This window comes from Glycine soja, chromosome 19 (genome assembly GCF_004193775.1).
Source record: "Glycine soja cultivar W05 chromosome 19, ASM419377v2, whole genome shotgun sequence".
Taxonomy (NCBI): domain Eukaryota; kingdom Viridiplantae; phylum Streptophyta; class Magnoliopsida; order Fabales; family Fabaceae; genus Glycine; species Glycine soja.
Window position 1 is genome coordinate 24,867,821 of NC_041020.1, and position 10,209 is coordinate 24,878,029.

Below are 10,209 nucleotides of genomic sequence, written 5' to 3' on the forward strand. Positions count from 1 at the left end.
ATCGGATCAACCTAGGCTTAGAATCAGCCTTCTTCAACAAGTACTTTAAAGCTGCATGGTCAGTATAAACAATAATGTGGGTACCAAGCAAATAAGATCGAAATTTTTCAAGAGCAAAAACTATGGCTAGAAGCTCCTTCTCAGTAGTAGTATAATTTGCTTGGGCAACATCTAAAGTCCTAGAAGCATAGTATATCACCCTGGGCAATTTATCAATTTTCTGAGCAAGGACAGCCCCCAATGCATAATTTGATGCATCACACATAAGCTTAAAAGGGGTTGTCCAGTCGGGTGCCTGGATGATGGGGGTGGTAGTCAGCGCTCTTTTGAGGCAATCAAAAGCCTCTTTGCATCTGTCATTAAAGTCAAACTCCACCTCCTTTTGCAACAAGTTGGACAATGGAAGGGCTACTTTGCTAAAATCCCTTATAAAGCGCCTGTAGAATCCTGCATGACCAAGAAAAGATCGCACCTCTCGCACACAAGAGGGGTAAGGCAATTGTGAAATAACAGAAATTTTTGTAGGATCTACTTCAATACCCTTATTGGAAATAATGTGGCCTAAAACTATACCTTGCTCAACCATAAAATGACATTTTTCAAAATTTAGAACAAGGTTAGTTTCAATGCATCTATTCAAAACTTTTTCCAAACTATTCAAACAACCATCAAAAGAGGATCCATATACAGTGAAATCATCCATAAACACCTCTATGCAATTTTCTAAAAAATCACTAAAAATACTAATCATGCACCGCTGGAAGGTACCAGGGGCATTGCACAGGCCGAAAGGCATCCTCCTATAGGCAAAAGTGCCGAAGGGGCAAGTGAATGTGGTCTTTTCCTGATCCTCAGGAGCAATAGTAATTTGCATATAACCAGAAAAACCATCAAGGAAACAGTAGTGGGATTTACCTGCCAGGCGTTCAAGCATCTGGTCAATGAATGGCAGGGGAAAATGGTCCTTTTTGGTAACCTGGTTCAGCCTCCTATAGTCAATGCAGACTCTCCAACTGTTCTGCACCGGAGTAGGAATTAGCTCCTCCTTCTCATTTTTTATCACTGTGAGGCCGGTCTTCTTCGGGACTACCTAGACGGGACTCACCCATTGGCTGTCGGAGATAGGATAAATGATTCCAGCTTGCAAAAGCTTGGTTATCTCCATCTTCACTACATCAAGAATCAACGGGTTGAGTCTTCTCTGTGGCTGTCTTACTGGTTTAGCTCCATCCTCTAAATTTATTCGATGCATACATGTGGATGGGCTAATACCAGGAATGTCCGCCAGGGTCCAGCCTATAGCCTTCTTATGCTTCTTGAGAACTGACAACAACTTCTCCTCTTGCTCATCAGCAAGGGAGGCAGATATAATCACTGGAAAACTCTTGCTATCATCCAAGTAAGCGTATTTTAAATTTGATGGCAGAGGCTTCAATTCAGGTGTGGTCGGCTGGACAGTGGTAGAAGGAGATGGTTTCTCAGCCTTTACCTCATAAAGAAAATCAGAGGTATGTGTACTTCCTGAAACATGGTTAGTCCTATCTGACTCTATAAAATCAATCTCAAGAGGTAAAACACCACCACCAGACATGCAATCAATATCACTCTCAAATTCACTTTCAGATTCACTCTCAGCATCAAATTCAGACATATGATCAAGTACAATTTCAGACTCAATGCATGAAGAGTGAGAGGCATGCAGATTAGAATAAAGATCAGTCATGTATTCATCAACAACATGGTCAATTATTTCAGCACGAAATACAAAAAGATCTTCAGATGGGTATTTCATAGCATCCAGAATATTAAAATGAACAGTTATATCACCAAACTCCATGGATAGTGTGCCTGCATAAACATCTATCTTAGTTCTAGCAGTTTTCATAAAGGGTCTGCCTCGAATGATGGGAACTGATCCTTGAGAGAATCCATCTTCCATATTCAAAATATAAAAATCAACAGGGAAAATCAGTTCACCAACTCTAACTAAGACATCTTCTATGAAACCAACAGGGTAGGCAACACTTCTATTAGCTAAATGAATTACCACATCAGTTGACTGCAAGGGACCTAGAGATAGAGAATTAAAAATAGACAGAGGCATAACACTAACAGAAGCTCCTAAATCTAGCATGGCATTGTCAAACTTACTACTCCCTATAATACAAGGTATGCTGAATGTACCTGGATCTTTGCATTTTTCAGGAATTTGAGGAACAGATTTACCAATCAATGCAGAGACATTTCTGCCCATGCTAATCCGTTCACTTCCTTTAAGCTTCCGCTTATTTGTGCACACCTCCTTCAAGAATTTGGCATATCTTGGAATTTGCTTTATTGCATCCAACAAAGGTATGTTTACCTCTACTTTTCTAAATGTTTCCAAGATCTCTTTCTCTGCCTCTTCCATTTTTTTGTTGGAAACTGCTCTTGGAGGGAATGGAAGAGGGGGAATGTGCTGCTTCTGAAAATCAGAATTACCTGTGGAAGAAGATTCACCTGCACAGAAATTGTTAGGTAAATTTTTGTCATCACCTTTTTCTGGAGTAGAGTGAAGTTTGGCAGGTTCATTTGTAGATGACGAAGGTGCTACAGGTTGAGGTCCTTGACACTGCTTTCCCGACCTCAATGAAATGGCACTGAAATTTTTGGGATTTTGGACAGCTTGAGAAGGCAGCTTGTCAGAATTCTGGGACTGTTGTTGATTCAATTGGGTAGCCAATTGTCCCATCTGATTGGTTAAGCTCTGAATGGAGGCTCTGGTCTCTTGCTGAAACTGCATGTTTTGCATAGTCATTTGCCTCACAAGTTCTTCGAGGGAAGGTTGTGGAGGGGCCTCAACTGTTGGTTGTTTCTGGGGTTGTTGCTGTTGTTGGATTGGTGGAGGAATGTATGGTCTGCTTGGGCCAGCAGCATTTTGGAAGGAAGGAGCAGGCTGCTGTTGTTGTTGAGGGCTGGACCATCTGAGGTTAGGGTGATTCCTCCATCCAGGGTTGTATCTGTTGCTGGAGAGGTCATAATTGTTCTGCTGTGGTTGATTTTGCTGCTGAGGTTGAGGAGGTCTATTGTAAATATTTGCAGCATAAGCTTCAGGCTGCTCGATTGCTCCAGGTTGCTGCATGGAAGGGCAAAGGTCTGTATGGTGGTCAGCAGAGGAGCACAAACCACAAACCCTTGCAACAGGTACAGATTTCTGATTCAAGGCCAGCTGGGTTACCAAGTTAACCAATGCATCCAGTTTGCCTTCAAGCTTCTTAGTCTCAGATGATGCAGCTGAGTTTGTAGCTACCTCATGCACTCCTCTAATGACTATGGCATCATTTCTGGCGCTAAAATGCTGAGAGTTGGAAGCCATCTTCTCAATTAAATTTCTGGCTTCAGCAGGAGTCATGTCTCCAAGGGCTCCACCACTGGCAGCATCTATCATACTTCTCTCCATATTACTGAGTCCTTCATAAAAATATTGGAGAAGAAGTTGTTCTGAAATCTGATGGTGGGGGCAACTGGCACATAGTTTCTTAAATCTCTCCCAGTACTCATACAGGCTCTCTCCACTGAGTTGTCTAATACCTGAGATATCCTTCCTGATGGCTGTGGTCCTGGAAGCAGGGAAAAAGTTTTCTAAGAATACTCTCTTAAGGTCATCCCAACTCGTGATGGACCTTGGAGCAAGGTAATACAGCCAGTCCTTTGCCACTCCCTCTAATGAATGAGGAAAAGCCTTCAGAAATATGTGATCCTCTTGAACATCTGGGGGTTTCATGGTGGAGCAGACAATGTGAAATTCTTTCAAATGTTTGTGCGGGTCTTCACCTGCAAGGCCATGAAACTTTGGAAGCAAATGAATCAGTCCAATTTTAAGAACATATGGGACATCCTCATCAGGGTATTGGATGCACAAGCTTTCGTAGGTGAAATCAGGTGCAGCCATTTCCCTTAGAGTCCTCTCACGGGGTGGAGGTTGTGCCATGTTCTCAGAATGTGCAAAATCAGAATGCTCAGAATCAGAATGCTCAAAATTATAATGATCAAGATCAGGATGTTCAAAATCACCAATAACAGAATGCACAGATTCACCAGTAATGGAATGCTCAGAATGATTAAAAGGTATAAAATGATGCCTAACTAATCTATGAAATGTCCTATCTATCTCAGGATCAAAGGGTTGTAAGTCAGATGGATTGCCTCTAGTCATACACTACATTCAGCATGCACACAACTAGTTGCCTTGTCATGTAAATAAAGGTGTAGGTTTGAACTACAGCTACCCTCAAATGATATCCAAATGATTGAAATTTTGTGAGCAACCTTATAAAATGATGAGAAGATAGCACAAAAAATTTCAGACAAAAATTCAAAGTCTAACTATGAAAGCTAAAATTGGTAGGTTAAGAAAAATAAGTGAATAAAACTTGAAAAATAAAAAACTTTTGACAGAATCGCTTTTTTTGGACGATGGAGACCTCAGCTGGCCTATGGCAGGCTGCCATGGCGTAGGAAATTTTTTTCTACCCCAAATGCATATATAATAATTGCGATTCTGATAACCGGAGCAAAAGTTATGGCCGTTTGAAGTTTTGACAAACACAAAATTTGCTAGTTTTTTGGAACTTTCAAATCTGACCAAACTAAAGGCTCTAGCTATTTTTCTCACACAATATGGATTAAAAGAAGTTACCACAAAAACATTCAGCCAAAAATAACAACCCTAGCTACTAAAACAAAAAATCTCAAATAATTCAGCATGGGTGGTCGCTAAAATCCGTCTCTAATTGATTTCTACTACTACTCTGTTTTTCTGCAAGCTGATTTCTACTACTACTCTGTTTTCAAGCACAATCTTCACAGCAAAACACCCAAGACTGAAACAGGGGAAACGCTTAATGGGAAAACTGAAACAGAACACACATTAAACAAAATACCAGGACACTAAACAACACTAACACACATACTAACACAATACTAACAATTAAACATAAAACACGAAAGGATTAAACACACAACACTAGCTAGCTATTATGAACCTTTGGACACTGCTCCCCGGCAACGGCGCCAAATTTGATCCAGGCCGTACCCGAATCAAATAAACATGAAAATGCAGTAACTAGGAAGTGATCCTAGGTCGTTTCCCAACGAGCAGTGACAAACCAAATGTTCATAATATACTTGCAGTAATAGTAACAGTAACGATTGGGGGGGTTTGTTTGTTTTGTGATTAAAGAGCAGAACAAGTAAACTGGAATGCGAAACTACTAATATTAAAAATGGGTTGTTTCCTCTGATTCAGAAGCCATTCTCTTATCCTGGGTTATGAAGAATTCGTCCCTAACAGTCAACCACTTAATCCAACCCTATTTCAATTTACTAAGCGAAAATCAACTTAGGGTTTTCAATACGTGATTAGGCACCACATACACCAGTTAGCCCTTCGTCCATTAAGCATGAACCCAAGTTAGGCTCAGAGGCAATTAATCGAACATGAAGCGTGCACTGATTAATATTCACGAATTTGGGATACTGGTGAAGGGAGAACTGCCAGGAAACCACATTACAAGCGAAACCTCAAAGAGAGTTGGGCTTCGTCCTCAAAAGGAAACAACACCAGAAAATCTAGCCTTCCATGGATTCAAACAGAAAACGCAATTGAAACATGAAGCAGAAACGTAAATGAACGGAAACGTAAATGAACAGAAACGTAAACGAACAGAAATGTAAAATGGAACAGAAACGTAAATGAGAGTAGAAGAAGAAGCAAGAACGAAATTGTAATTAGAAGCAAAAAACGTAAAATTGCATTACGAACTCAGAAGCATCAAAACAGAAAAACGAAAACCCTAAAACAAAGCTCTGAATAATGAATAGCATAACAGAATAGAATGCCCTGCACGAATCCCAAGGTAGCTATTTAAAAAGAGTCACTCAAAGTCACTGGGCCCTATTACAATACTCTGGCCCAAAACGAAATAAACACTGAACAACATAAAATAAAATTGCGAAATTTCCTAATTAGAAATTAACTAAGGTAAGCGCTGCTTTATTTGCCCTCTTCAAGTCCACAACCAAAATCCGGATTAAGCCCAATGTTTCATTAATTCCTGAAATTAGATTAAAAACATCAAATTAGCTAAATGAGCCCAAATAATAAAACTGCCTAATTAATTGACAATTAAGACCAATCAATAATTAAAATGGTGCAAAAAGGGTTTAGAAAATAGAAGAAAATGATGGCACATCACTCAGTTTTCTTCTAGAATCATCTTAGACCCTAAGTACCTAGACGTAGAATTCTTTAATGATGAAACGTTTGATTGCTATCATGTGTTTCAAAATTCTGGCCTTGTTGTTTTCATGTCATTAAAATTGCCATATTATCCTGAATTTGTAAAGGTCTTCTACTGCAATTTAAAAATTCAGGATGACATTATTATTTCTGAGGTGCATGGTATTCCTATGGTCATTGATTAGTCACTGTTCTTTTCTTTAACTAATTTACCCAGTCAAGGTGCACCTTTTAAGGGCACCATTGTTGATGACTGGAAATTTGATTATTCGAGTCATGATGCTCGTCGTATGGTCTGCAATGATCAAGCTGAAATGACCGGTAGATTGCTGGCCGGGTCATTAACATTTGATAATCGCATCATGCACTATATAATTGTTAGGATTTTGCTTTCTCGGTCTTCAAATTTAGCACAAGCCTCTGAGGAGGATTTTATTCTTATGTGGGCTTTTCTTACCGGTTGTCAGATCGACTGGGCCCATTTGGTTCGGTACCGAATGCATAAGGCATTACGGGCCAATGCACCTCTCCCTTATCCATATTTGATTACTCTATTTCTGCGTCATTTTCAAATTCCGCTTAATGATGAACCATTTGTTCAAGTCAAGCGCTCCTTTGCAATTGGTGCTGGTGCCGTGACTTCCTTTGGGTACCGTAAAGATCGAAATGGTCAATGGCTGAAGAAGGATCCACTCCCTCCTCAAGATGAACGTACTCCTTCACCTCCTCCTCAGCGCGATGATTTAGCACTCATGAATGAAGTCCTCTCCGAATTACGGGGTCTTCGTTCTTATGTTGGTGACCGCTTTGACTCATTAGATACACACTTTGCCGGTATGGACATTCGCCTCACACAGCTTGAAGAGGATGTAGGTTACATTCGTCAGAGTTTCGATCTTCCACCACCACCTCCGCCTTCTTAGACTTTAGTTTCTAATTATATGTCTTTTATAAGCCGTGTATTTTGGCTATTCAGTTTCTTAGAGTTTAAATTATTATGTTAAGTACTTTATTTATCTTGTGGTATTTGGATTTCAGCCTTTTCTGCTTTGACATTATGTGGTTTTTGACGTTTTGATTTATTTGGATTCTGGTTTGGTTATTTCTTATTTGTGAGTTTGGATGGTTATGCCTTATACTTTGATATTTATATTTTTCTACTCCATTGTTATATCTGTGTTGATTCCCGAGTACTTTGGCTTTTTGATGTTGCCAAAGGGGGAGAAAAGGTTGTAGAAAAGCTTAACAAACTTAGAAATCAAGTGATCATAAATTCCGAAAGATAGGGAGAGTAAACGCACATTTTATCTATATACAATTGTTTGTTGCTTGCTTGAATCTTGATTTCAGGAATTGTATTGTCATCATCAAAAAGGGGGAGATTGTAGATGCAATTGCCTTTGGTGTTTTGATGATGATCATGATGATATGATGCAATTGATGCAAATGGGCTTTTCAAGATTAAATTCAAGACAATACTTCAAGATTACAAGTCACAACATCAAGATGATCACTAGTATATTAGGAAGGGAATTCCTAATTGAATTAGCAAAAGGTTTGGCCAAGTAATTTAAATTAAAAAGTGTTTTTCAAAGGATTTACTCTCTGGTAATCGATTACCAGAGGATGTAATCGATTACCAGAGGTTTGGCCAAATATGTTTTACAACAGCTACTAAAATTTGAATTTAAATTTTAGACTGTGTAATCGATTACACAATTTTGGTAATCGATTACCAGCAGTTAATAAACGTTTAAATTCAAATTTTAAAAGTTGTAATCGATTACATAATTTTACAGACAAGATTTTCAGAAAAATCTTTCTAAGAGTCACAACTTCTCAAAGGGCTTTTTCATGACCACCAATGGTCTATATATATGTGACTTATAACACGAATTTGCTCAGAGTTTTTGAGAACAGAAGTATTTATCCTCTCAAAGAGCAAAATCATTTTATCCTCTTAAGAATTCCTTGGCCAATTCAATTGAAATTCATTAAGGAATTATTTGAGTGCTCAACCTGTAAAATCTATCTCTTTCTAGAGAGATTCATTCTTCTTCTTCTTTTAATTCTCTAAGGGATTAAAAGACCGAGGGTCTCTTGTTGTAAAGAAATTCTAGACACAAAGGAAGGATTGTCCTTGTGTGTTTAGAACTTGTAAAAGGATTTTACAAGATAGTGGAACTCTCAAGCGGGTTGCTTGGGGACTGGACGTAGGCACAAGGGTGTGGCCGAACCAGTATAAATTTGAGTTTGCACTTTCTCTTTCCTTAAATTCCTTTGTTTATTATTGCTTTATATTCATATTAAAATTGTTTTTATTTGAATTAATATTTAATAAGTTCATTGTTAAGGGAATTTATAACTTGAATAGAAAGTGAAATAGATTTTTAATTGCGGAAGTAGTTTGGAATATCTTAATTCAACCCCCCCCCCTTCTTAAGATATGTGAGGCCACTTGTCTAACATGCTCCTCCACTTGCCAGTTTCCTAGTCGGAATCCAGGAGGGCATGGTCGTACCAAATCCAACCCACTCGGCGAATAATCTTTGCATATCGCAATGACTTGGCCTTCGTGTCCTAGACCTGCGCTTATAAAGCTCCTACTGATGTGGCAGGACGGGCCTCCTTCGACTTCTTGTCCCAATTGCGAGCCTTGACCCCCGCTCTTTCTTCCCGCAACGCTTTTCCTTATGTCCGCTTGTGTGGGTTTATAGCCTAACCCAAACTTCCCACCGTTTCCTCTGGCGCTTATCAGGCTGGTTCTGCCGCCGTTGTCTTTGCGGGCTCGTAACCATTCCCCAACATCACTTGGGCCACCATTACTACCGTATCGAACAGGCAAGGTTGCCCAGAGAAGGAATCTATAGAGGCAATGCTCACCACCTCAAAACACTGGAAGGCTGTTGTCGGAACCTACCCTTCGGCGGGAGGGCAACGCGAGTCACGCGGGATGCGTGTTCCATGAAAGGAATACGCGCGGAGTCACCACCAACGTTTATTTGGGGAAAACGTTAGAAAAACCAGAAAAGACGTGATCTACGAACTTTAAATGAAAAGGTTCGAGAGTTTTATTTACGCACGGGGAAGGTATTAGCACCCCACACGTCCGTCATAAGAGACGACAACCTTTAATCAAATGTGCAAACATGACTTTGATTTCTACGTTCCCTTTTACGTTCTTATATCTTTTATGCCCTTTTTATATTTTTCCTTTTTTTGTGGTCGACAAGGGTGTTTCCCTTTGCTCCTACGTATTCCTCAATTGTGATGAGGAAATCAGACCTACGTAGTTCTTTCTTAAAGGTGAATCAAGCGATTCTTTTACTTGAAAGGTGATCACTTAAAGGTGTTGGGCCTTTAAAAATGATCCATTTAACTTGGTAAGAAAAAGCTAAGATAAAACTTTCAAATCCTTTTTAAGTGATTTTTTGGTGGACGAGCTTGACTTGGCGAATTGATTTTAGCCTTAGTTTCACTTTAGTTATTAGTCAATTCAATTGAGAATGAGAAATCCCAAAGAGAAAACGTCCGATTGATTTTCGCTTCATTTTACTAAAAGATATTTTTTATTATTATATTATTATTTTACCTCTTTTTTTTATTTCCAACGCGGTTACAGCACGACCGAACGGTCGGAATTCATTTTAACCGAAATTAACGGATGATACAATTCAAATGATCGGTGGAAATTTATTTTATTTTTTGATTAGGCGAGAAAATAACTTAAGAAAATGACTAAAGCACATCAAAAAGGGGTACGAAAAGTAAATGAAATGTAAATGAAAGCACATAAAAACAAATGAGGACCACTAAGGGTGCATAGAATGAATTGAAAAGTTTGATCTAGGGAACTTACCGGTTGAAGACCGAAGAACGACGAAGAACGGTCGAAAACCTTCATGAAATCACCCACGGAAACGTTACGG

General features: G+C 39.2%; 1 non-coding gene across 1 annotated transcript; it reads left to right on the forward strand.

The window, feature by feature from the left end:
- Positions 1 to 3,485: 3,485 nt before the first annotated feature.
- On the forward strand, positions 3,486 to 3,592 carry LOC114401032. The gene has a single exon (XR_003664148.1). It is a non-coding gene; the product is annotated as a small nucleolar RNA R71 (small nucleolar RNA).
- The last annotated feature ends 6,617 nt before the right edge of the window (positions 3,593 to 10,209 follow it).